Source organism: Rattus norvegicus, chromosome 3 (genome assembly GCF_021556685.1).
Source record: "Rattus norvegicus strain SHRSP/BbbUtx chromosome 3, alternate assembly SHRSP_T2T, whole genome shotgun sequence".
Classification (NCBI taxonomy): Eukaryota; Metazoa; Chordata; class Mammalia; order Rodentia; family Muridae; genus Rattus; species Rattus norvegicus.
This window is the reverse complement of record NC_141536.1, coordinates 119,610,009-119,635,643: the sequence shown is the minus strand read 5'-3', so window position 1 is coordinate 119,635,643 and position 25,635 is coordinate 119,610,009. Positions and strand designations below refer to the sequence as shown.

At 45.4% G+C, this 25,635-nt stretch overlaps 1 long non-coding RNA gene across 5 annotated transcripts in view; it reads right to left on the bottom strand.

Annotated features, from left to right (window-relative positions):
- LOC102552951 (uncharacterized) overlaps positions 1-25,635 on the bottom strand; it is a 60,957-nt gene that overhangs the window by 12,717 nt on the left and 22,605 nt on the right. The window contains exons 2-5 of one of the 5 annotated variants that reach the window (XR_015684618.1): positions 15,504-15,714; positions 4,224-4,423; positions 2,264-2,363; positions 1,986-2,147 (exon numbers count right to left, since the gene is read on the bottom strand). This is a non-coding gene — a long non-coding RNA (uncharacterized LOC102552951). Of the gene's footprint in view, positions 1-1,985; positions 2,148-2,263; positions 2,364-4,185; positions 4,424-6,648; positions 7,191-15,503; positions 15,715-25,635 lie in introns of those variants that run through there. The other 4 variants (XR_015684622.1, XR_015684619.1, XR_015684620.1 and 1 more) reach the window with 4 other exon arrangements.

Here is a 25,635-nt window from a genome sequence, read left to right as displayed (position 1 = left end):
CCTTCAGAGGCCTCAGGTCCCCAGAGCTGGAATTGCAGATGGTTGCGTGCCCACCTGACATGTGTGTTGAGTCATCTCCCCAGCTCTGCTTGGTTTTGAGACAGGACCTCCTATAGCCTTGGCCGGCCTAAACTCACTATGTATTGAAGGTTGGCCTGGACTCCTGATCCTTCTGCCTCCACCTCCCCTTATTGCTTTTTTTTTTTTTTTTTAAATCTCTGTTGCTACTGATTAGGTCTGGAATAACCAACTCATCCAAGACTATTCAATCCTAGTCTGAACAAAACTTTCTAAAGTCAAAATTCTGTAAAGACACCTGAACAAGCATATGTGGTTTTGGTTCTTCGAAAAGCTATTGAAATAGCTAGTACATAATTTAATTTCAGACACTGTGGCAGATTGCAAGCCCACAAACTGTAAAAGCCCGATTTAGGGATGACAAGAAGCCAGGGGATGAAGGGCCCACGGTTCAGCAGGCAAGCTGGGCCTCAAAGCCTCGGGTATCTAGGCAAACGCAGCCTTTACAAGCTCAACTTCCTGGGATGCTTCACTGTTGTAAGTAGACTGGCCCACCCAGAAGTCCCCAGCATGGAGCAGCTTTCCAGCAGAGCTGCAGCCAGCACCTGTAATTTCATCTGATTTAAGATAAGGTAACAGATAGAGAAGGGTAATGAGATCACCCAAGTCTTCATCCCACGAACACCCAAGGCTTCACACCATGACCGAGTCAGTATCGGAACCAGGATTTGTAGCAAGTGGCACCCAAGGCTCAGAGGGAAGTGGCAGGTGTGCCTTCTGTGATTGGCAGCCCTGCTACTGCCTGGACAGGACCTTTCTCTTCTCTGAATGCTAATGCTAATGGGACACTTTGTTTTTCTGTACATGCCCACGTGTGTGCCTGTCTGAGGCACTGAAGCAAGCTGACATGGGGCTGCTGAAAACTGAACCCAGGCCCTCCGGAAGAGAAGCCAGTGCTCTAAACCACTGAACCATCTCTCCACTCCCAAAACTGAAGGGTTTTAGTTCAGAATTAAATACATAAATTCCACAAGGCAAGGGCTTGCTGAAGACCTCTTAAAGGTAGAAAGGCCAGAGAAACCTTTTCCATGAGATTTTGTCCTGGGGAAACTGATATAAACTTATGTTCCTGTCATTCCTGAAGAGTAAAAAGGTTTATAAACAAAAACAAACTGAAAAAAAACTATTTTGGGATAGTTCAACTATTTTTTTTCCAATGGTGTAGACAATTCATGGTTGAAAACTCACCTTGTAGAAGAACTGCATACTGATAAAAATATATTCTTCAGACACTGCTTTCTGTAACCTAGATTTTGGGCCTTTGTCTTACTTGTAGTACCCTATACATACAAGCACATATATGTATTGAGAAAGGCAGTATATATATATATATATCTCTTTGTCACTGTTCTACTGTTGTGAAGAGACATCGTGACCAAGGCAACCCTTATAAAAGAAAGCATTTACTTAGGGGCTGGCTTACAGTTTCAGAGGTTTGGTCCATTGTCATTGCTGGGAGCATGTTGGCACTTAAGATGCTGGTAAAGTAGCTGACACTACATCCTGATGTGCAACCAAAAGGAGTGAGATTGGGCCTGGTGTGGGCTTTTGAAACCTCAAAGGTGAACTCCAGTGACACACATCCTCCAATAAGGCCACACCTCCCAGTCCTTCTAATCCTTTCACATAGTGCCACTCCCTGGTGACTAAACATTCAAATATGTGAGCCTATGGGGGCCATTTTTATTCAAACCACCATAATAGACATACTGTGAGCCAGTTTTTTTGTTACCTTGCCCTGATGCTGAATTTGAAGTCAGTAAGGTAATGACCCAGATCCTCTGGTCATGGTATCACGTGTCTGCAATGCCTTCACTCATTCCACAGGACACACACACACACACACACACACACACACACACACACACACACACCACCCCACTGACAGATAAATCTGTGTGTTGTACCTCAAGGTGCTTAAGGAGCTCCCACAGGCTGCTGTAACCTGAGCATCATAGCATCCGCGTCCTGTCACATCAGGTTCTCAGATGGCTGAACTGCAGACTCCTTCACCCTCTGGGACTCCTCTCATCTTTCAAGTCAGATACTCAGACAGAAGCACCTACCGGCTTAATTACATCCCGAGTCAATGGTATCCTTCAGGGACAATAAGTAATATGCCAGCCAAGAGAAGCGACTGGGGATGGTTAGAGACACATAATTTGCCAGCAGACCTGTCACTCACCAGCCATGTAGTCGTGGGCAACTGAGTTGACTGCTCCAGTATCCTGCATTGAACTCGTCTGGAAGCAGGTTCTTGGAAGACATAAGTACAAGCAATTTACCTGGTGAATGATCCAAAAAAGATATTACTAGGGGAGTTAAGAGAAACAAGGCCAGAAGGAGAAGACAGATAAAAGAGAAGACGTTTTCCAAGCAGGACACACTTTAGACAAATGGAGCTTAATTCCATTAGGAATTCTGGAAAACTGTGTATTATGGGCAATTAAAGAATGTTCCCAGCCACAGGCCAAGGGAGTTAGGCCTATTGGTCATTGACAAGGGAGGCTGGGGAACACAAGGCTTCTGGCTTCACAGCAGGCTCTGGCAGCCAGAGAGAACCCTTAGACAAATAACTGTACAAGTAGGAGCTGGCAACGTAGTCGTGATTCCCAGAAAGTTAAAGTGTGACGCCACACAGAATGCACCTGGTACAGCCTGCTGCTTCTGGGTCAGAACTTAGACTCCTGTGCCTGCACAGGAGTCACTCAGTCCGCTGAGGCTGCCATTCTTACAGTCAGAGCAGAGCGGGAGCATCAGGAGAAGGTAATGTGAATGAAGAGGCCGCCACAGATGACCGTGCCCCACTCCATACAAGGACCAAGCCGATTTGCTGACGTGATTAACATAAGGCTTTGAGGTGGAAAAGCATTTTCTAGGTTGTCCAAGTGACTTCGGAGACATACAATGGTCCTCTGACAGGGAAACAAGAGGGTCACATTCAGCACAAAAGATTGGACGGCCGGTAGAGACAGTGATGGGATGGGAGTGTGGGTGAGGTGGGAGAGTGGGGATGCGTGAGCTGAGGGATACAGATTGCTTCAGGCACTAGAGTCTCCAGGCAGAATGCAATCCTGATGACCCACTTTAAACTTCTGAACCCCAGAATCGTCGGGCAATCATTCAGTTGTTTGGGGCCACCAAGCCTACGGCCGATTGTCTGCTGAGTCGCAGGAAACTAATTGGAGGGCACACTGAAGGAGGGACAGTTAGCACAACAGTCCTCCCGGCAAGTGTCAGCACTACGTCCTGCCAGGAGCCTTGCTCCATCAGCCCGCAGCCCAGCTGCTGCTGTATTGGCCCTTTACTTCATTTGCCAGAGGTCCACAAGGATGACCTTTTATTGGCTTATTAATTTTATCATTACAGCCCGTCTATGCAGACAGCCAGTTGCCTTTTGGAAAATAATGTTTGATGGTCAAAGCTTCCACTCCCTGCCAATGAAAGACTGAAGGCTGGTGCAATTCACTTCAAGCAGGTTGCATGAAATTTAGCTTTGTCCCCTTTAAGTCTCTCTGCATACAAATAGATTTTTTTTTTAAAAAAATCATGCCTGTTCTAGATTATGAAAGTCATTTAATTATTCCAAGAAAGGGAAGGGTCCGTAAGATTTCCACTGTAGAAAATGTAGCTGAAATCTTAATCCATGTATTCCAGAGATGACATTTGCAGAGACGATGTTAGAATGCCCGTGCCATGACATTCTGGAATCTTCTCCAGCTCTTGGGGAGGGGGTAGAACTGGGGTTGGGTTGTTAAAGCATGGAGTTCTCTCAGCAGCCACACCAGCAGAAAGCAAGACTCTAGGCCAGGAGCAATATTAGAATGAATATAAACACCACGAATACATAAAGAGGTCTTTGTGTACTGGGAAAATTCTTGAAATTTTGACTAAGAATCTCAACTTGTAGGTCAGTGTGGTATTATACTAGCTCTCTGTCTCTGTCTGTCTGTCCTTCCGTCTCTCTGTCTCTCTGTCTCTCTGTCTCTCTGTCTCTCTGTCTCTGTGTGTGTGTGTGTGTGTGTGTGTGTGTGTGTGTGTGTGTGTGTGTACACGTGTGTTAGTTTGGATTTTATTACTATGAAGAAGCACCACGACCAAGGAAAGTCTTATAAAGACAAACATTTTAATTGAGGTTGGCTTACAGTTTCAGTCAATTATCATGATGGTGGGAAGCATGGCAGTGTCCAGGTTGACATGGTACTAGAAAAGAAGCAGAGAGTTCTCCATCTTGATCCAAAGGCAGCAGAAGGAGACTGCGAGTCATTCTGGGCGTAGCTTGAGCATATGTAAGACTTCAAAGCCTGCTTCCACAGTAACACACTTCCTCCAATAAGGCTACTCCCTATAGGCCAAACATTCAAACACATGAGTCTATCAGGGCTGTACCTATTCAAACCACCACAGTGAGTGTGTGTGTGTGTGTGTGTGTGTGTGTGTACACCAGCACTAATTCTAATAATAAATAAATAAAGTTCTTAAAAGATCAAGACACCCAAGCATAATGGCTCATGCCTGTAATGTGACCTGTTGGGAAGCTGAAGCAGGAGAATTTCAGGGAGTTCAAGGGTAGTCTGAGCTACATGGTGGAAGTCTTTCTAAGAAAACAAATAGATTAAATAAATAAAGTTTTGTTGTTAAGGCCAAGGCAGATGACTAGGCACAGTGGTGGATGTCTTTAATCCCAGCATTCGGGAGACAATGGCAGGCAGATCTCTGTGAGTTCAAGGCCACCCTGGTCTACTTAGTGAGTACTCAGCCACTTAACTAGAGTCACAACCTAGCTAGAGTGTTTTACCTGTCCTGAGATCATTGACCCATGAACACAGGAGTTCCAGGAGGTACTCTAGCAGATGTTGTAAGGCCAGTTGGTTTCTGAGTGGAGCCATCCTGCAGGTGAGCCTCTGTGTGCCACCTCTGTGCTAGCTAGTTTTATGTCAACTTGACATGAGCTAAAGGTATCTGAGAGGCGGGAACCTCCACTGAGAAAATGTCCCCATAAGATCCATCTGTAAGGCATTTTCTTAATTTGTGATTGATGGGGGATAGCCCAGCCCCCTGAGGGCTGGTGGTTCTGGGTTCTATAAGAAAGCAGCCCAAGGAAGCCATGAGGAGCAAGCCACTGTCTCCTCTATGGCCTCTGCATCAGCTCCTGCCCTGGCTTCCTCCACTGATAGGCTGCAGTGTGGAAGTGTCAGCCCAACGAACCCTTTCCTCCCAAGCTTGCTCTTTGGTCACAGCGTTTTGTCACTGCAGTAGAAACCCTCACTAAGATAATCTCTATCTAGCGTGTTTAAGGATACGTGACTGTCACAGAAGTAATTGAACACGTGACATTGAAGCTAGCTATGCAAGAGCACTGTCTGTACTTTCGAAAAATCGAAAGCAAATAAGGGCGGGGTTTGCCTTAGACTCTGACAGTCCACAAAGAAAGAAAAAGAGGCAGGAAGTGGGTGCAGTAATTCAAGAGCATCAACAGGCTGAGTGAGGGGGCTGGAGAGATGGGTCAGCCTGCTCTTCCGGAGGTGCAACACCCAGCATCCACAGGGCGGCTTACAAATGTTTATAACAAATTATAAGTATATATCCCTGGTTGACCTGAAGCTCACTACGAGAACCAGGCAGGCCTCAAACCCATGTTTATTTGCATTTATGTATGTGTGTATATACTTGTCTGACTGAGTTTTTTTGATGGCCCGTCAGAGCAGGTATGGTAACCCAACACTCAAGTGATGCGTCCTCAGTTCATAGAATTATACCGATTGGTAGCACACTCATGGCAGGAGGAAGCGGCAATTTTGAAATGAGCTTTCAGCCACAGTTTCAAGCTAATTTATTGAGATCTTCCATAAACTCCACGTGACCGTCAATGAAGATCTCTGGCTTGAGGCAGCTAGCCGGCTGTTTTGGTTTTGGTTTGCTTTGGCTTTGGCTTTCTTTTCTTAAAGTTTAACATGATTGCTTTTCTCCACTCTGAGATGTTTAAATAGGTCTAGAGAAACTTAGCACAGGTCTGTGTATTGTTGAGCATTTTTTTCTTGCCACATTGAGACCCATTTGGAAGGATTGGAATCGAGGCCATTTTGTTTAGTGCTGTGGGGGACATGAGGACAGTTTGCAGCCAGAAAGTAATGGTTCCATTTGCAACATAGCTCTGATTTTACTAAGTGTTTGCTTGCTGCCTCCATTTTTTTCTGAGATTTTAATTTAATTAATACCCTTTCTCCCTTCCCTTTCCACCCTTCAAACCCTACTATTTATCCCTCCCCACTCCCCTTCAGATTCATGACATCATTTTTTACTAATTGGTATATGTATATGTGTATGTGTATGTGTATGTGTATTGTATGTATATGTGTATTGCATGTGTATGTGTATGTGTATGTGTATTGTGTGTATATGTGTATTGTATGCGTATGTGTATGTGTATTGTATGTTTATTGTATGTGTATGTGTATGTGTATTGTATGTGTATGTGTATTGTATGATATGTGTATTACATGTGTATGTGTATATGTATATGTATAAGTATACACACACACACACTCACACACACACACACATACACACCTAAATGTAACCTGTTGAGTCTGTATAACGCTACAATGCTACCCATTTGGCACTGGACAACCAGTTGGTGTGCTCTTCCCCGAGAAAGGGCCCCTCTCCTGCTCTCAGCTTTCCTCAGTTGCCACAGTTCTTTGTGAAGGGTTGAGACCTTGTGGGCTTTTCTCTGTCCGGTTGGCACATTCCTTGGTGTTACCTCTTGCTCAGCTCATATCTGGGTGGTCATGTTGGTGAGACTCTATGATCTGGGTGGTCATGTTGGTGAGACTCTATGAGTGTTTGCTGCCTCCGTTTTGAAGGCTGAGCATCAGACACCCACTGTTGAATTTTTAGAGACTAATGTTATTCCTTGCATTTCTGTGAATTCTGGTTTTTTTTTAATGTAATCTTTTAAAAAAAAAATAAACCTTCATATCCTGAAAGGAAAAAAAAAACAGTCCAGAGAGCAGAAGACTGAAACGTGTAGGGATACCCAACAAGTAGATACTTGGCCTTCAGTGGGTGGTGCTGCAGGCTGGGTGGACGGCCATCCCTGCCCTTCCTTGCTGTCAGAGAGAGAAGAATGTATGTTAAAGAGGTGGCTGGCCTTTCTTTTCCTTCCTAAAGGGTTTGGTGTTTTCTCTTGCTGTTGTTTGTGGGACTAGGGGTTAAACTAACTGAGACTTTTAAATGTTAACACCCAGCTCTTTATCGTTTCCTTCTTTCTCTCTCCCCACTTCTGTCTCCGTCGTCCTCAATAAACCTCTTCCACGTGGGACTGTAAAAAAAAGTTAACACTCAGGTTGTGAGTGGGCTGGACAGATAATTCAGAGCTAAAAGCTGCTCTCCCTGAAAGCCTAGATTTGGTTCCCAGAACCCTCATGGTAGCTCACCACTGCTGTAACTGTAGTTCCAGGGGATCTGAGGCCCTCGTCTGACCTCCTCAGGAACTGGGCACATACATGGTATACAGACACATGCAGACAAAACACGCATACACAAAGAACTAAACTGAAAACCTCTCAGGTTCTGAGGATGAAGAAGGACCATGTGACTGAATGTGTCTTGAAGACTAAAATACTCTACTTTTGAAACAAAATTATTCGTTGAAATACAAATTTGGTTTTATTTTTCATGTGTTAGTTTGCTTTCTGCTGTAGCTGATCTCCAGCAGTGGTAAGATGGAAACCGCTTTCCTATTGCCAGGGGAGTCTGAAGATCACTGAAGGTGAGCATAGGGCAGAGCCTTCCTGGGAGATCAGCACAGACCTCCCTGCAGGAAGAGAGAAGGGTTACAGTGGAGGCAGGGAACCTTCCTCTGGGTCTTAGAAACGAGACACTCAACTCCAGCTTCTAGGAGGTTCAAACCTAAGGCTTTCTTAACATGGGAGCTGTGTGCCTTTCCTGGAGCAGCCATATCTAAGGACTTCGTACCTCAGCTTAGGACAGCTCTGATCTCCTGATAGTACTGGAGGCTGTATTATGAAGGCACCATAGCCCCGCTTCCTCGAATGGCCTGTTCTCCAAGATACTGTTCTCAGGAACACTCCTCAGCTCCCTGTGGGCATTTCTTCATCTCAGGGCAGCTTCATCAACACCTGGAAAGGGGCCGCCCAGGATGCTCCGAGGTCTGGGTCTCATTCCAGCTCTCTCCAGCCCCAGTAGAGGAGACTTCATAAGAAAATGGGCACGTGTTACCCTGCAAGAGGATCTCTGTGCTGGCTAACCTCGTGTCAACCTGACACACGAACCAGAGTTATCTGAAAGGAGGGAACCTCAATTGAGAAGATGACTCTGGAAGATCCAGCAGTAAGAAACTTTTTTTACTGGAGAGATGGCTCAGAGGTTAAGAGCACTGACTGCTCTTCCAGAGGTCCTGAGTTCAATTCCCAGCAACCACATGGTGGCTCACAACCATCCGTAATAGAATCCAATGCCCTCTTCTGATGTGTCTTAAGACAATGACTGTGTATTTACACAAAACAAACAAATAAATATTTTTTTACATTTTTTTTTGGTTCTTTTTTTTTTCCCGGAGGTGGGGACCGAACCCAGGGCCTTGCACTTCCTAGGTAAGCGCTCTACCACTGAGCTAAATCCCCAGCCAAATATTTTTTTTAAAAAGAAATTTTCTTTATTAGTGTTTGGTAGGGAGGGTCCATCCCATTGTGGGTGGTGCCATCCCTGGGCTGCTGGTTCTGGGTTCTATCAAAAAATAGGCTGAGCAAGCCAGGGAAAAGCAGGCCAGTAGGCCGCACTGCTCTGTGTCCTCTGTATCAGCTCCTGCCTTCAGGTTTCTTCCCTGTTTGAGTCCCTGCCCTGACTTCTGTGGATGATGAGCAGTGATATAGAAGTGTAAGCAGAATAAATCCTTTCCTCCCCAACACTGTGTTTTTGGTCATGGTAATAGAAACCCTAACTAGAAGAAGCTCTGTACCATCCTAGAGAGATATTAAAATTCTTCCCAAACGCTACACCATTGCTTTTGCCTCTCTTTAGAACACAGGTAAAATAATATTCCCATTAGCCAATAGAGAATATGTAACCTCTCCCCCAGAATCATCAGGCATTGGTTGGGTGTACAGGAGGGTCCCAGGGTCTTCCTCTGGGTGTGCGCATGATGTCTGCTGGGGCTTATAGCAAAGTGTTTTCAGAGTATACTGACCTCATGTTTCCCTTGGCACCTAAATAAAGTCCCAGGGTTATTTCCAGAACTCGAATAAACAACCAGGACCTCAGCCTGAACCAGAAGAAAGATAACCTCAGACAACCTTTCCTGCCCTTAGGTAAATAGATAGACCTTTCAGCACGTGCCTCAGAACGGTGGTTCCGAAGGTGTTTATACTCGTTAAACAGATCCTGATGTATTGCCTCACAGCCACTCAAGAGTACTGTGCAGAAGCAGCCTTCATGTCATTGTCTCAGAAGACACGATTAATCGGAGGCAGTTTTTGCTGCAGGTCACCAACCAACCCAAAGGACCCTCGCAGGTCAGAAGAGACGCGTACAGATGAACTGTTCTGGTTTGCTGTTGAGGTTCCGCCTTGCATGCTGGGATTGCTAGCTCCACAGGATGTGAGCAGTAAGCACGATAGGATTTCATTTCCCTCTAAGGCAACCCCAAGGGAAGGCTGTGGATGCAGGTAGATTATTGGATAGGTAATCCCAGGAAGTTGAAATAATAGGCAGGGAGAACAAAGCAGAGAAAGGAGAAAAGCTAAGACAATGCATGGTGGTTTGAATAGGAATGGCCCCTTAGACTCATGCTCGAATGCTTGGCCCATAGAGAGTGGCACTCTTAAGAGGCGTGGCCTTGTTGGAAGAAGTGTATCACTGGGGCATAGGCTTTAAGGTCTCCTATGTTCACGCTGTGCCCAGTGTGTCACAGCCTCCTTCTGCTGCCTTCAGATCAAGATGTAGAACTCGCAGCCTCCTCCCCAGCACCATGTCTGCCTGCACGCTGCCATGCTCCCCACCATTATGATAATGGACTAAACCTTTGAAACTGCAAGCCAGCCCCAGTTGAATGTTTTCCTGTGTAAGAATTGCTAGGGTCATGGTGTCTCTTCACAGCAATGAGACACAAGGTATAGTCCTAAACCTGTTACCACTGAGGGCAACTGAGACTTAGTGCTGCTAGGATCTCATATGAAACCCTGGAGAACCATTACTACAGGCTAGGGGCTGCCATGCCTAACCCTGGGTCTCACTCTGTTAGGTGAGCATTGCTCCTGGGCATGTTAACATCCATGTTTTTTCATGTTGTACCTGAATCTGGCACAGTGGCCTTTTCCTGTCTTAGAGAAAGCAGAGGTGTTCCCATGTTAGCTTGAAAACAGAGGTTGGGGGGCTGGGGATTTAGCTCAGTGGTAGAGCGCTTACCTAGGAAGCGCAAGGCCCTGGGTTCGGTCCCCAGCTCCGGAAAAAAAAAAAAAAAAAAAAGAACCAAAAAAAGAAAGAAAACAGAGGTTGGCTAAATTCGTGGAGCTGTCTATCTGAAGTGCCCTGAAGCAGGTGGATGACACTATATGCCAAAATGCCCCACAGACATCTGCTACTGGTGCATAGTAAAAATACAAGTGAACGCTGGGTATGTTGCACATATGTAATCCTCGAACTCAGGAAGCAGGGTGGGAGGATAACTGAGAGCAGAGGCCCGTGTGATCTATGTAAGGAGCTCCAGGCCAACCAAGCTATAGGGAGATACTCTGTCCAAAACCCTCACAAAACAAAAGTATAAACAAAATGCATCAAGATGGAGACGTGTGGGTTACAGAGCAGGGCACTCGCATCTCCTGTGCCAGCTGGAGAACTGGCAAACTCTGCTTTTCTCTCTGTCTTTCACAGCCACTAAGAACAGCCCCTCAGAGATATCCTTGTCACAATCCCTGGGCCCCGGTAGGTCATAAGATTACATGGCAGAGGAGAATCACACTGCTAGTCAGCTGGCTTGGAGACTGGGAATTATCCTAGATGATCCCGCATGCCTAAAGAAATCACGAGGGGAGAGGGAGACTTGAGTAACGCACCAGAAAACAGTCCCAACGCTCCGCTAACTGTAGGAGGCAGGGAAATGTAGCCTGCCAACTTCCCTCTGCCACCTTCAGGAAAAGAAAGAGGTTCTACGAACAAGGAAACAGACCAGGTCTCATGTATTTGGCCACAAAGCCCTTCCCTTTGTTTACAACCATGCCAGCAGATTTTCTGTAGACCCCATCACTTCTTTAAAACAAATCTGCTCAAATTCTGCTTTCCAAAAAGAGCCCACCATGACCACATTCCTGAGAACTCTTAGACCTAGACCATTTTTAGAGGGTGACAACAGCACATACAGAGAGCCCCAGGAACAACTTGGGTGTGGCATCGAGCTTGTAATCCCCAAATTAGAGAGCTGAATGTGAGATCAGGAGTTCAAGGCCAGCCTTAGTTATGTAGAGAGTGTGTGTTAAATGAGACCCCATCACAAAAAAAAAAGCAAGAATTTAAAAATAAACAAACCAGGGACCAGTGAGATCACTTGGGGGTAAATTCTGGCATTCGTTGCCAAGGCTGACCACCTGAGTTCAATCCTCAGAACCCCCACAGTGGAAGGAGAGATGAGTGTCACAAATTGTCCTCTGACCTCCATGTGTGCGCTTCATTCCCCCCCCTGCACACACACACACACACACACACACACACACACACCACACACACACACACACACACACACACACACACACACACACACACACACACAAATAAATTTTTAAAAAAGGGGAGAAAGAGAGGAACTGATGGCCCACCCAGGGAAAATTTTCCATTCATAAATATTCCTTCACAGACAACAAAAACACTGTCCTGAGGGAAGCCCTGACTTGTGCATATTAGACCAGGACCAGTTTGAACTATAGCTGTTAACGGGGTGGACAGTGTGGAGGAAGGACTAAGGACCATTGCTGTACCCAGAAATACTACTCTTAGGAAAATACCCAAAAGATGTCCTATCATGCCACAGGGGCACCTGTTCCACCATGTACATAGTGGCCTTATTTCTGATAGCCAGAAGCTGGAAACAATCCAAATGTCCCATGACAGAAGAATGGATATACAAAATGTGGTTCATTTACTCAGCTATTAAGAATGAGGTCAGGGGTTGGGGATTTAGCTCAGTGGTAGAGTGCTTGCCTAGTAAGCTCAAGGCCCTGGGTTCAGCCCTCAGCTCCGAAAACAAACAAACAAAATACAAAAAACAAAACAAAACGAAAACCAAAAAGAATGAGAACATCCAGAGTTTTGCAGGCAAATGGATGGAACTAGAAAATATCATCCTGAGTAAGGTAATTCAGACCTAAAAAAACATACATGGTATATAATCACTAATATGTGAATATTAGCCAAAAAATTACAGAATACCCAAGATACAGTTCCCAGAACTCAAAAAGGTCAACAAACTGTAGGGCCCAAATGAGGATGTCTGAGTCCTACTTGGGAGGGAGAAGAAAGCATCCATAAGAGGGAAGGGATGGAGGGACAGGGAAGGGAAAAGGGATGGGAGTGTGGGGGAAGGAAACATGATCTGGTATTGGGTGCAGGTAAAGGACTAAAGACCGGAAGGCCAGCATCAAAAAATGGAATCAGGCCACCTCAGGAGGAAGGAGGTTGGGAGGATCCCTTAGAATGGACCAGAGACCTGGGAAGTGAGAGACTCTCCGCACTCAAAGGTGGGATGCTAGATGAAAAGCTCTACAGTGGGGAGAGGGAACTTATTGGACCTGTCTGCAGCTGAATGACAGTTCACCAAATGAGGGATGGGGTTGCTATCCCACAGTCAAATCTCTTACCCATATTTCTTCCTTTCTGGAAGAAATACAGGCATGTAAATGAAGAATGGTATGAGGAAAAGAATGACCAGTGACAGGCCGAAATTGGGATCCAGATCAAGAGGAGGCCCTGAGACCTGACACCATTACTGAAGCTACGAGGCATTCACAAAAAGGGACTTATCATACTGCCCTCCAAAGATCCAACGAGCAGTTGAAAGAGTCAGATGCATATATATTCACCCAACCTATGAACAGGAGCTGGTGACCCCTTGAATTGAATTAGATACCCTCCTTTTAGGAGGACCAAAACTCTCAATTGATATGTACCCCCAAGATTCTCAGACACTGGATCACCAAATAGGCAGCATTCAAATGCTGAAATGAGGACCTCAAAACATACAGAAGAGGACTCCCAGGTCTGGGTTCAGTCAGAGAAGATGCACCAAACCCTCAAGAGACCAGAGGTCTTAGGAAGTTTAAAGGGCAGGAGAAGTGGTTAGGGTGGGGACATCCTTATGAAGACATGGCGGGGTGGGTGGAGGTATGGAATGTGAAATTGTTGGAGGGTAGACTGGGAGGGGAATAAAATCTGGGATGTAAAAATAAATACATTAAAGAAGTATTCAAGAACTTTAGTCATAAAGGAAATGCAATCAAAAATGACTCCAAGATTCCATTTTATACCTATCAAAGTGGCCAAATTCGAAAACACAAAGGACAGCACATGCTGGCTAAAACGGAAGCAAGGAAAACACTCCTTTATTGATGGTGGGAATGCAAACTTGAATGACCATTTTAGGAATAATTTTGCCAATTTTCCAGAAAATTGAGAATTGTCCTACCTGAAGATCCAGATCTACTACCAGAGCACATACCCAAAATATGTTCCACCAAACCACAAAGACACTCAACTCTGTTCATAACAACATTATTTGTTATATGCAGGAACTAGAATTAACCTAGCTGTTCTTCAAATGAAGAATGCATACAGAAAATCTGGCACATTTGCATAGGACATCATGAAATTTTTAGGCAATTGGATGAAACTAGAAAAAAAAAACCCACATCCTTATTGAGGTAACACCAACCTAGAAATGCAAATATGATAAGTACTTACTTAAAAGTGGATATTAGCTCTAAAGTATAAGATAATCATGCTATAATCCACAGACTCAACAAAGCTAAATAAGAAGGAAGCCCTGAGGAAGAAGTTTGAATTTCACTGAGAAAAGAAATAGAATAGACATTAAGAGTGAATGGAGGGAAGGAACTGGGTGGAGGATGGACTGGGAAGAGGTGTAGGTAAGATCAAGTGTGAGGAGGTTGGAGAGAGAATATATACAAAGGGAACTGGAAGTGGTGAACACAGCATCTTTATCTCTAGGATGACATAGAATCCTAGAACGCAAGTCTGGTCATGTGACTGCTCTTCTCAGAGCCCATGTGCTTGGGACTTATTATTAGATAAATGGGTGGATACTGCTGGTGGGGTCGTGAGCTCTAGAATTAGCCACATCAGCAAAGCCAGGGGACATGAGGTTGTGCTGAGTATCTTTTTGCTTCCTCAGGGAGGCTTCTGGACACTTTATTTTATTTTTACTTTTAAGATTTTAATATATATATATTAAATATACATATTTAATATATATATATTAATATTGAGTACACTGTAGCTGTCTTCAGACACACCAGAAGAGGGCATCAGATCCCATTACAGATGGTTGTGAGCCACCAATGTGGCTGCTGGGAATTGAACTCAGGACCTCTGGAAGAGCAGTCAGTGCTCTTAACCACTGAGCCATCTCTCCAGCCCCTCTGCACACTTTCTTAAAAAAAAATGTGTTTTTAATGCATAAGCCAAAACACCTAGAAATTCAAAGAGAGTCATTTACATTGAAGTACATTTAAAATGTTTAAAAACAAATGTCCAATATAGCTGTAAATATGCTTTTTTATTAAGGCACTAAATATAAAATCTGGGGGACTTGGGGAGATGGCTCGGATGTTAAGAATCTGGCTGTTCTTGAAGGGGACCAGGGTTTAGTTCTCAGCTCTTACACCTCTGGTTCCAGGGAATCAGATCCCCCCTTCTGACCTCTGAGGACACCAAGCATAGACATGCTACACAGGCATACATGCACAGGACACCCACACGTAAAGTAGAATGAATAAGTATAATTTAAAGTTTTAAATCTAAATGTAAATGCCATGATTTTGAATTAGTAATGAATATAAATTATAATATGTCTGGGGCTGGCTAGTTGGCTCAGTGGCTAAAGAAAGGTTCTTGAGGGCTGGAGAGATGGCTCAGCCGTTAAAGGCTAGGCTCACAACCAAATATATAAGAAAGGTTCTTGCTGGATGACATGAGTTTCAATGCCTGGGACTCATGTGGTGGAAGGAGAGAGGTGACATGTACAGGTTTTCCTCTGACCTTTCATTTGTGTGCTCTGCCATGTCTGCCATGTACACGTACACACACAAACACACGGAGACAGACAGACAGATAGACAAACAGACAGACAGGTGGAAGGCACAATGCCAAAGTATCTCGGGCATTGTTGACTTGTTTACTTTTTCACCAGTGACAAAACCACAGGTTTTGCCACTGTCACTGCGGCTTCCTCCATTCATCGCTGAAGGAAAAGGCCACTTCATCAGGAGGTGGAGAGAGGAATGGTTCTTTTCCTAGCCAAGCTTCTAGACCACCTGACCTCTACTTGCAGAACTCTTGACATCTACCGATGTTCCGGGTCAGAAGTCCTGGATTACAGCGCCTCGCTTCCTAAAACAAAGCTTGAATTAATTTTAAAAACTCAAATTACACTTCGAAAAAATCCTGTGCTGCTGCTTGGACATGTTAAGAATGTTAATTTTACATGCCAAGCATGTGTTCTGCTACTGAAGATATACCCCTGTCCCAAGTCCACATTATAAAATACATTATGTATATAATTGTATGTATATCTAAAGTACATATGTATATATATATATATATTATATTATAAATAAAACAGCTAAGACCTGCTGCTGCCCACTGTTCTAGCCCCAACGCCCCTCCCCAGACCACTTCTCCTGATTCTGCCTGTATGTGTAGTTAGATAATAATCACAAACCCATAGAGGATATAACCTTGCCAGTTAGATATCTTTGTTTACTGAGGGCTGACATTGCCAATTTCAGATTCTTTAAAACCATTATCTAGGGGCTGGGGATTTAGCTCAGTGGTAGAGCGCTTACCTAGGAAGCTCAAGGCCCTGGGTTCGGTCCCCAGCACAAAAAAAAAAAAAAAAAAAAAAGAAAAGAAAAAAAACCATTATCTAATCTAATCCAAGGAGGCTGCAATTATCTGTCACTTGAATCATAGATAATACAGTAAGAGATAGTATTGAGAGCCAATAAAGTAATTTGCCCCAAGGCATCCAGTGAGGGGTGTTGGAGTAAGTCACTCTGACCCCAGGTGGATCCCTGAGCTTTTCTCAACACTCCTCTGGACGTTTTAGTGCCTCTGTGAGATAATAAGCACCTTTATTATCCCAAATGCTACAATGTCTTGCCTATTTTCTGGCCTCGTCAGTTCAGCCACACAATGCCACACTTCCAACAGACAGCACCTCCTACTCCCTCCCACCCTATGCCCCTGCCTCCAGAGCTGTCCTAAATTGTTGGTGTCTACTCTTTAAACATGCAGGGTGTCATGAGGTTAATACCCCCAAGAGAGCCTTTAACCCATAATGATGGCAGTGATGTATAAATCCCCCATGCCCATATCCCCTGAGTAAGGTGACACCAAGGCACAGCCTGCACTGTTTCCTAGCATCCTGAGGAGGACTGCGCTCCGGGTGCCTGTGGTGATGAGTATCACTGAGAAGAGCTGCATTCTGGGTGCCTGAGATGTCTTGCTTTGTAGTTCATGTTTCTGGGGTTTCATCATTTCCCTGTCTCACTCTTCCTGGGATCATCAGGACAACTGCCTTCACTGGCACTTACCTCAGGGGTTGCTTCTGTGCTGGGTGTGGGGGTGAGAGTGGGGATTGGGGGTGGATCTGGAATGCCTCCTACAGGACACCAGAGCAGGGCTGTCTTTTCCTTGGTGGCCTCAGATCTGCCCTTCTTGGCTTGGGGCACACCCCTTGAAGGAAGGCTGCTCAAATTGCCTTCAGTGATTAGCTTTCAGTTGTTGCTGTAATAACTTAACATATACTGGCTTAAAACAGCAACATCTTCTGCCCCCCAGTTCCACGGGTTGAAATTCAACAAGGTGGCGAGGCTGTGTTGTCTGTCTTGGATCCAGAAAGGGCCATCAGAGTGTTGGCAGGGCTTAGTCCCTTCAGGGAGCTCTGGAGATGCATTCTCTTCTAAGTTCCTGAGACTGGTGGACAAATTCGAATCTTCCTTTCCAGTCAGTCTCCTTGCTCATTCTGAAGCAAGGCCAATCTTGGCTGTCAGAGGCTTTCCTTGGGCCTCTTAACACTTTCCACGCGGCCTCTGCAAAGCACGTCACACCTTTTCAAATCTCTGCCTTTGGCTTCTGCCAGCTGGAGAAATGTTTCTGCTTATAAGGGATCATATGATGTAACTGGAACAGCCCAGGTAACAGGGCGTGAGCTCTCATTAAACGGCTCTGATGCCTGGTGCTGTGGATCATGTCTATTTTCCTAGCGCTCGAGAGGTGGAACCAGGTGGCTGAAAACCTTGAGTCCTGGCTACATAGCAGCCAGGGTGACACTGACAAAGCCCCAGAGCTGGAAGTGTAGCCCAATGGTAGAGCACCTGCCCAGCATCCCTGAGGCTCTGGGCTTGTTCTCTAGCTCTGCAAAAAACAGCCTACTTTCTTCCCTTTTGTCATGAAACATATTTATAAACCAGGAGTGGTCTGGGGTGGGTGGGGTGGGTGGGGTGGGGTGAGTGGGGTGAGTGGGGTGGGGTAGGTGGGATGGGGTGGGTGGGGTGGGGTAGGTGGGGTGGGTGGGGTGGGGTAGGTGGGATGGGGTGAGTGGGGTGGGTGGGGTGGGGTAGGTGGGATGGGGTGGGTGGGGTGGGGTGGGTGGGATGGGGTGGGTGGGATGGGGTGAGTGGGGTGGGTGGGGTGGGGTGGGTGGGGTGGGGTAGGTGGGGTGGGGTAGGTGGGATGGGGTGAGTGGGGTGAGTGGGGTGGGTGGGGTAGGTGGGATGGGGTGGGTGGGGTAGGGTGGGTGGGGTAGGGTAGGTGGGGTGGGGTGGGTAGGATGGGGTGAGTGGGGTGGGTGGGGTGGGTGGGGTGGGTGGGGTGGGATGGGGTGGGTGGGGTGGGTGGGGTGGGATGGGGTGGGTGGGGTGGGATGGGGTGGGTGGGGTGGGATGGGGTGGGTGGGGTGGGGTAGGTGGGGTGGGGTGGGTGGGATGGGTGGATGGGGTGAGTGGGGTGGGTGGGTGGGGTAGGTGGGGTGGGTGGGTGGGGTAGGTGGGGTGGGGTGGGTGGGATGGGGTGGGGTGGGGTAGGTGGGGTGGGTAGGGTGGGGTGAGTGGGGTGGATAGACAGTTTGTAGGTTGTTCTGTTTTTTTTTTTTAACAGTCATCATCTTCATGTATCAATTATCTACTTCTTATAAAGAAACTATAGAAAACTCCATGAACTAACTAGCGATCATTTTGTGTCCTTGTGACTCTGTGGTGAAGGACTGGCTCAGTCGAGTGGTTTTTGCACGCTCCTTGCTGGGCTTGCTCATGAGGCTGCAGCCTCGGAGAGCCCGACCCTTTCATCCTGGGCCTGGACTCTCCCTGTTCACTCTCTCTTTTCTCTTTTCTTTTAAAAAGTGGCTTTATTTTTAATTGTAATTAAGTATACACAAGCGTGGGCATGCACACATCAATGCAGGTGCGTATGGAGACCAGAGTGTCAGATCTTCTGGGAGCTGCCTAATGTGGGTGTGTAGGTGCTGGGAATTGAACTCAGGTCCACTAGAAGTGCAGATGGTACTCTGAACTGCCGAGCCATCTCTCCATTCTTGATAGTCTAAGCCAGTGTTTTGGTTTTTGTTGTTGCTGAGTTTGCTTGTTTTTTCTAAAGATTTACTTATTTTTTTATATATTTTAGTACACTGCCACTGTCTTCAGACACAGCAGAAGAGGGCATCAGATCTCATTACAGATGGTTGTGAGCCATCGTGTGGTTGCTGGGAATTGAACTCAGGACCTCTGGAAGAGCAGTCAGTGCTCTTAACCATTGAGCCATCTCTCCAGCCCTGTTTTTTTGGTTTTTGGCTTTTGGTTTTGTTTTTTTAAGACAGGATTTCTTTGAGTAAAAGCCTGGCTGTCCTGTAACTCACTTTGTAAACCAGGCTGGCCTCAAACTCACAAAGATCCACCTGCTTCTGCCTCCCAAAGGCTAAGATTAAAGGTATGTACCACCAGCACTAGTCAATGGTTCTTAACCTTCCCAATGGTACCAACCTTTAATACGGTTCCTCATGTTCTGGTGACCCCAAACCATAAAATTATTACATTGCTACTTCGTAACTATAATTTTGCTACCATTATGAATTGTAACAGCTGCTATAGTCTGCTACTGTTACAAATTGTAAATATATGATATGCCACCCACAGGTTGAGGACCTTGGTCTAAGCCCAGTGTCTTTGTGTGGTAGCAAGAGAGAGGTGGCGGAAACAGCAGGCTTCAGGTCCTCACATTATTACTTACTTCTGCCCATTGTCGGTCAGAGCATGTGCCAGAGTTTGCCAGAATGCTCTGTCAACGGAACCATCTCAGGAGCAGAGCTTGAATTTCTGGCCCTTCAATTATCTTCTCCTCCTTGACCTTTCATGTGGCAAATACTCAACATTTGGGGAATGAATACATTTAGGAATAGCCTATAAACTGTTTTATTATTTGTTGTATTATATTATATTACATTAGATTATTTTGTACCGTATTATTGTCTGTTTGGGCCTCCAGAAACCTCTCTGAATACCCGTGTGAAGAATAGAAATATTGATGTCCAGAAACATTAGCTCAAGGGCTGTGACGGTTTGTATATGCTTGGGCCAGGGAGTGGCACCATTAGGAGGTGTGATCTTCTTGGAGTAGGCTTGTCACTTTGGATGTGGGTTTAATACCCTAATCCTAGCTGCCTGGAAGACAGAATTCTGCTAGCAGCCTTCAGATGAAGATGTAGACCTCTCAGCTCCTCCTGCACCATGTCTGCCTGGATGCTGCCATGTTCCTGCCTTGATGATAATGGACTGAACCTCTGAATCTATAAACCAGTCCCAGTTAAATGTTGTCCTATATAAGACTTGTCTTGGTCATAGTGTCTGTTCACAGCAGTAAAACCCTTACTAAGACAAGGGCCCAGATGTTATATGTAAATGCTTCAGGCCAACGAAATCTAATGGGATTGTGAGATGTGTTCCATTTGGCTTCTGAAAAGGCCAATGTGAATCCTAAGTGAAAGTTTCTCTCTCTCCCCTGTCTCCCATTCCCATAGCCCCACTTCTTCATCCTTGCACCAACTCATAAATTAAAGGCTTATCTTACAAAGCAAAGTCTTTATCTTACAGACTTGTCTCTCTCCCTGTGATCTTCATGACCCCCTGGAACTGCTTTAACAGATTTCTACCAAGTCTCAAACTACCTGTGTGGATTCTGTCTTTGCATGGCACTTTATGAAGTGCTAGGATCCAGTCTGCTTCACTTGACAGAACACACCCCAAGTGGCTCTTGTGGTCTGAAACCAATATTTCTAACTAAGTGGGTCTCGTGCCAGCCTTTAGCCTCCTCACAGTCTGAGAAAAACAGTTCAACCATTCAGATAAACTTCGTGCTGAGGCCAGGGATTGTCATTTCCTAGTTCTAAGACATCATTTCCCCATCTTCCCGCCCAAATAGTTGGTCTATACTTGAAAGCAAATGGAAAAAGGTTTTCAACTTGTGCTAAGGTCTGGTGCTCTGTTATATTTCCCACTGGTCTTAGTGAATAAACAAAATTGTGGACTTACACTGTTTTAAAGAGATGGAGTTGGTTCTAAGTACCATTAATTTTACGGAACTGATACATAATTGGTCATATAGTTTAAGATGCAGGGACCCACTAGTAATTCAATCAGAATAGAATTAAAGGGCCAACCAGTGCTGATAGCAGAGTTGTTAGCCAGAAGGTCCAAGAGAACAGAGATCGGTACTAATTACCTATTTGATTAATCTCTCTCTCTCTCTCTCTCTCTCTCTCTCTCTCTCTCTCTCTCTCTCTCTCTCATTTTGTTTACATTTCAAATTTGTCCCCTTCCCAGTTTCCCTTCTGCAAGCCCTCTATCCCCTCCCCCATTCCCCTGCCTCTATGAGGGTGCTCCTCCCACCCACCTACCCTCCCACTCTCATCTCACCACCCTAGCATCCCCCTATGCTGGAGCATCAAGCCCTCACAGGACCAAGGGCCTCCCCTCCCATTGATGCCAGATAAGGCCATTCTCTGTTACATATGTGCACGGAGCCATATTGGATTTGGGCCTAGCCGCTTTTTGACTACATGGTTCAAAGTGACTCTGGGCTGTTTGGCCACAGAGACTCACCCCGAAGATGACTGCCATAAATCTTAAGATTGTTGGATAAAGCCTCTCCCATGAATTTACGGCACAGGAGTATAACATTCAAGGGATGCCTCAGCTCGAGCATATACCAGTTATCTCCTCAGTCAACACCCAGTGTCTCTACCACCTGACCTCATCGCCTGACTTCTTTGCCTCCAGCTATCACTGCCTATACCCTCATCTCCCCCTCCTTCATATTTCACAAAGGTCACTCCCCCTACCTGAAAGCCTTAAAAGCTGTAACGTTCATCCCAATAAACGAGACCTTGACAACAGAATCTTGCTTGGTCTCCTTCTTCTCTTCACCCCCATTTTGGCCCACAGGTAGAAAGCCTCTTCGGGACCCTGAATAACTGGGTCCCCGCTGGCGGGGACACATATGCAGCTGGAGCCATGGGTTCCTCCATGTGTACTCTTTGGTTGGTGGTTTATTCCCTGGGAGCTCTGCAGGGTCCGATTCATTGACACTGTTGTTCTTCCTATAGGGTTGCAATACTCTTTGGCTCCTTCAGTCCTTCCCCTAACTCTTCCCTTGGGGTCCCCATGCTCAGTGTGATGGTTTGATCAAGCTCTGGCAGAGCCTCTCGGGGGACCACTATACCAGCCTCCTGTCAGCAAGTGCTCCTTAACATCAACAATAGTGTCTGGGTTTGGTGTCTGCAGATGGGATGAATTCCTAGGTGGGGCAGTCTCTGGATGGTCTTTTCTTCAGTCTCTGCTCCACTCTTAGTCCCTATATTTTCTTTAGACAGGATATAACCAAAAGATGCTCCAACATATAACAAGGACACATGCTCCACTATGTTCATAGCAGCCTTATTTATAATAGCCAGAAGCTGGAAAGAACCCAGAAGCCCTCCAACAGAGGAAAGGATACAGAAAATGTGGTACATCTACACAATGGAGTACTACTCAGCTATTAAAAACAATGACTTCATGAAATTCACAGGCAGGCAAATGGAATGAACTAGAAGATATCATCCTGAGTGAGGTAACCCAGTCACAAAAGAATACATATAGTAGATACTCCCTGATAAGTGGATATTCGCCCAAATGCTCAGAATACTCACAATACAACTCATAGATCATATGAAGCTTGAGAAGAAGGAAGACAAAAGTGTGGACACTTCAGTCCTACTTAGAAGGGGGAACTAAATAATTACAGGAGGTAGAGGAAGGAAGGGAACGGGGAGAGTGAGAGAGGGGGAGGAACAAAGCAGGGCAGGATCAGGTGTGGGAGAAGACAGGGATGATATACAGAGGGTCAGGAATTTAAACAGAGGTGTGTAGCAATGGGGGATGGGGAACTGGGGTTAGCCACCAGCAAGTCCCAGATGCCAGGGAAGCAAGAGGCTCCCAGGACCCAACAGGATGACATTAGCCAAAATGTCTCTTTCTTTATGAGTAGCTCCCCCCGCCCCCGCCAACCATCTTTTTAATTAATGAACCTCCTTGTGGTAGTTTGAATATGCTTAGCTCAGGGAGTAGCAACATTAGGAGATGTGGCCTTGTTGAAGTGGGTGTGGCCTTGGAGGAAGTGTGTCACTGTGGGGGTGGGCTTTGAGACCCTTCTAGCTACTTGGGAGTCAGTCTTCTCCTGTGTGCCTTCAGAACAAGATACAGTACCTCTCAGCTCCTCTAGTGCCATGCCTGCCTGGATGCTGCCAGGCTTCCCACCATGATAGTAACGGACTGAACTTCTGAACCTGTAAGCCAGCCCCAATTAAATGCTGTCTTTTATAAGAGTTGTCTTGGTCATGGCGTCTCCTCACAGCAGTGGAAACCCTAACTAAGACACTCCTGATGGATTAGCATAGAAATAATAAGGGGCTCGAGAGATGGCTCAGTGGTTAAGAGCACTGACTGCTCTCCCAGAGGTCCTGAGTTCAAATCCCAAGAACCACATGGTGGCTCACAGCCATCTGTAATGAGATCTGATGCCCTCTTCTGGTGTGTCTAAAGACAGCTACAGTGTAAATCTTTTTTAAAAAACCAAATAACAAGGTTCTCATAAAGCTATACATTGTTTCTTTTTTCTTATGAGAAGTAAATATAAACTGCTCCAATTTTGTAAGACCATTTCTACAAGGGGTTCTAACTATTATTTTAATTCAGAAATGTATTACCTCTAGGTCCTGACCAACCTGTCTACTTAGTTTGGAAAGCATCAGAAGAGGTGCATTTAATATATGCCCACCAAGTAGTCTAGGGCCCAGTAATATTACTGTTGTCCAGATGAATTAACCCATAAGGCAGAATGGAAAACATCACAGTAAGGAGAACTGCGTGGTTAACGGTTTTGAATATTGGACAAATTTCAGCCCCTCATCAGCCATCCATTGTTGATTTGGGCTGCCCCCAGTCACGATGAGTTTTGTTAGGTAATTGGCTGACAGTCTGGCTAGTTCTTACCCTGTAGTACAGGGGCTCAATGTCTAAGCATAACCAGCAACCCTGGCCACTTTCTGGCTGAGAGTGATTAATTCTATCCCCAGAGTCCTTTCCTGTGGCACAGAATCCAATTCCCCAGGTTTTTCCTGTTTCCCAAAAGCCAGAATATTTTTAAAGGAATTTCCAGATTTTTAATTTTATGGCCCATGGATAATGTTCTCCTATAGTACACTCTTGGGAGGGCCTTTCTTTCTATTCATATACTCATCCGTGTATTTTCAGGATGCCTCTGCTTTACAACTTTGATTTTTGCAATGGAAACTCCCTTGTTCCTGGCAACTAGGGGGCCAAACCACGGGGAATGCATCGAATTATAAACTGTGTATTCATATCTCAAAAGATAAATGTCAATGTCTTTCCTTTCTCCAATACCACCAGACAGGCACTAGTAAGCAATGGTCAAGATGGGATACGGGTTGCTGGTCGGCAGCCATATTAGCTATCACCGCCCCTGTGTCAGATCCAGGCCTGAGGGGGGTGGGACCAGATCACGACTCTTATGTTCATATTCATAAGACAAAACATTGGGGCTGGAGCGATGGATCAGCGGTTAAGAGCACTGACTGCTCTTCCAAAGGTCATAAGTTCAATTCCCAGCAACCACATGGTGGCTCACACCATCTGTAATTGGACCTGATGCCCTCTTTTGGTGTGTCAAGGACATTGTGGTCATATATAATTTTTTTTAAGAAAGAAGGCTGAGACAGGAGGATAGCTGAGAGTTCTAGACCATTGGAGGGACAGAGTGAAATCCTGCTTTAAAGTAAGTGAATAAATACATAGAAATGGTCTGATGGAAAAAAGAGAGGTCAGTGCTTTAATAATTTAAAAATGTTAATTATTAATTTTATGTGTTGTGCGTCTGGAGTCACTCATTAGTCTGAATAAATTTTGACATACTTCCTGTCTATGTACTTCCCACCTTATAGGTGATCAGGTACGCTTTCTGTTACAGTTGGGGCAACGAAACTTGTTTACAGAAGTGAAATACGGTTTGTTATCTTACATTAACAACAGCACCCAGCATTTTAGGAAAGTATCCATCTTTGGGCAAGTAGGACTTAAAGGTTAGAGGCATTTTTGTTTTATAGATTTCTTAAGCACAGTAATTTAAACTTAAAAGGTATCGTTAGGAATCACATACGAATGTGGGTGTTTTGTCTGCATACATGTTTGTGCACCATGTATGTCTGGTGTCTACCCAGACCCTGGGACTGGAGTTACAGGTGGTCGTGAGTTGACACGTGGGTGCTGGGAATGGAACCTGGGTCCTCTCAAAGAGCAGCCAGGGCTAACTGCTGATCTATCTAATCTATCTCTCCAGCCCCGCTGTCCTGGCATTTTTAATTTTGTTAAGTTTAGGTGATTTTCCTGTTGTGTGGCTCAATATTTGTTAAAAATTCAAAATATCAACTGTGGGGGTGTCAGGGCTGGAGACAGCCCTTTATCCCAGCAGGCAGAGGTAGGCAGATCCCTGAGTTTAAAGTCAGCAGGTCCACATAGTTCCAGGACAACCAGAGCTACACAGAGAAGCACTGTCTATAAAAAAAAAGAAGCTGTTCTTCACGAGACAGCAAATGTTTCACACTTTGAACTTGGACTCCTGAGCTTCGCGAACTGTGAGAAACGTACTCCTACTGTTTCCAAATCCTCCTGTTTATCTCTTCCATTACAGCAGCCTAAACTCACC